General features: G+C 43.8%; 1 long non-coding RNA gene across 1 annotated transcript in view; it reads left to right on the top strand.

Moving 5' to 3' along the window:
* The first annotated feature begins 282 nt into the window (after positions 1–282).
* The window catches only part of LOC112818735 (uncharacterized), a 28,194-nt gene continuing 26,149 nt past the window's right edge, over positions 283–2,327 (top strand). The window contains exons 1-3 of the long non-coding RNA XR_012377358.1: positions 283–365; positions 875–990; positions 1,082–1,201. This is a non-coding gene — a long non-coding RNA (uncharacterized lncRNA). The remainder of the gene's footprint in view (positions 366–874; positions 991–1,081; positions 1,202–2,327) is intronic.

Raw genomic sequence — 2,327 nt, 5'->3', positions numbered from 1 at the left:
TGCCAGTTACAAAGATGTATTCCTAATTCCCCAGTTGTGTCTACCCTGACCTGAAATGTCTCTTATATTCCCCAGGTGTATCTACAATGACCTGGTTTGTCTCCCTATTTGCCCAAGACTGTTTACTCTGACTCGAGCTGTATCCCTTATTCCCTAGATTTGTCCACCCTGATGTGGAGTTTCTATCCAATTTCCCCAGTTATCTATACTGACCTAGGACAATCCCCTAGTTCCCCTGGTGCATATACTGTAACTGTACCCTAACACGGACACCTCCCTATTTCCACAGGATTTTCTCCTCTGTGAAGTCTGCTTGTGTCATCCATGTGTCTACGCTGACCTGGGGATTTTCTCTCATAACCCAGGTGAGACTAGCCTACCCTAAGTTGCCTTCCTACTCCCCTGACTGGGTATACACTGAACTGTGATGTTTCCCTTATTTCCAGGTGTATCCACAAGGACCTGGGATGTTTTCCTTATTACTCAGACGTGTATACCCTGATTTTGGATATCTGCCTAATTCCCCAAGAGGGTCTACACAGGCCGATGTGTATTTTCTCTAACATGGGCTGTCTCCCTGATTGCCAAGGTGTGTTGACCCTGACCTGATAGGTCTCCTAGTTCCCCAGGTGTGTTTACTATGACACTGGGTTTCTCCCAATTTTCCGTGTGTGTCTACTCTGACCTGAGATCTAACTAATTACCAACTTTTGAACTGGCTTGAGATGACTTCCTAATTACCCAGGTTTTGTCTACTTGAACAGGGGTAGATGTTAGGGAGCTAATATCTCAAGTAATCTAAATGGACCTGGGATGTGTCCCTAATTATCCATTTGAGTTTATACTGACCTGGGATGATTCCTTTTTTCCCCAGGTGCATATACTCTGATTTGGGATGTCTCCCTGGTGTTCCATGTGTGTTTATGGTGACCAAGCATGTCTAATAATCTGAGTGTCTACTCTGGCTGCAGTGTCTCACTAATTACCCAGGTGTGTCTAGGTTTTCTCCATAACTCCCCGGGTTTCCTCCATAATTCCCAGGTAACATCCTCTGATCTAGGATGTCTCACTAATTCCACAGATTTGCCTACAGTGACCTGGGATGTCTGAATAGTCTCAGCTGTGTCTACGAGGATGTTGAAAGTCTTTCATTTCCCCAGGTGTCTCCACTCCAAACTAGGCTATCATCTTAATTCAAAAGGTATGGCTCCTCTGACCCGGGATGACTTCAAATTCTCCAGTTGTTTCTACCCTGATACAGGATGTCTCCCTAGATTCCCAGTTGTTTAACTGACCTGGAATGTCTCACTAATTAACCCAGGTTTTCTACCTTGATGTTAGATGTCTGCCTAATTTCCCATGTTTGTCTATACTGGTCAGGGACTTCTAATATCCCAGGCGTGTCTGTTCTGATCTGAGTTGTACCCTTGATATGTCAACTCTGATATATGCAATTTCTAATTGACCAGAATGTGTCTAATCATACCTGGAATATACCTTACTTACCTAGGTCTGTCTACCTTGGCCAGTGTTATTTTCTTACTTCCCAGTTGTGTCTATATTGACCTGGGATGTCTCCCTAATTACTCAGAAGTGTCTACTCTGACCACGGGTGTCTCCCTAGTTCTACAAGTTGTCTGCTCTGACCTGGGATGTCTCCTTAAAGGTTCAGTTGTGTCTACTCTAGCATTGAATAATCTTATATTCCCCAGTTGTATCTAATCTGACCTAGGATATCTTCTTTATTCCCTAAGTGTGTCTTCCTTGGGGGGGCTGTCTCCCTAAGTGCTCAGGTGTGTCTGTCCTTAACTGGGATTCCCTCCTAAATGCCCAGATATGTCTACCCTGCCCTGTGATGTCTAATTTCCCTGGTCTACTCCAACCTGAGACGTTTGTGTAGTTCTCCAGGTGTGTCCACATGGACATTAGATGTCTTCATAATTCCCAGCTATCTAAACCTAATTCCCTTGGTGTCCTGCCCTGACCTTGGAAATCTCCCTTATCAACAGGTTTGTCTTACTCTGACCTGGGAGGGCTCCATTGTTCTTCAGGTTCATGTACTATAATTTAAGATGTCTCCCTAATTCCACAAGATTTTCTCCTCTGCAGTATTTTATTTTACCAGATGTACCTATCCTGACCAGGTAGGTCTTCCTAATCAACTAGGCATGTCTTTATTGACCTGGGATGTCTCTCCAGTTCCCCATATGTATAGTCTACCCTGATTTTGGATGTCTCCCTAATTCCTTGGGTATGTGTTTCCTGATCTGGAATGTTACCCTAATAACTCAGACTTATTAATACTGCTAAAAGAAAAATTTCCCCAA

Source organism: Callorhinus ursinus, unplaced genomic scaffold (genome assembly GCF_003265705.2).
Source record: "Callorhinus ursinus isolate GAN/ISIS: 27379988/994484 unplaced genomic scaffold, GSC_fseal_2.0 scaffold280, whole genome shotgun sequence".
NCBI classification, from domain to species: domain Eukaryota; kingdom Metazoa; phylum Chordata; class Mammalia; order Carnivora; family Otariidae; genus Callorhinus; species Callorhinus ursinus.
The sequence above is the reverse complement of the archived record's forward strand: the minus strand, read 5'-3'. Positions and strand labels throughout refer to the sequence as shown.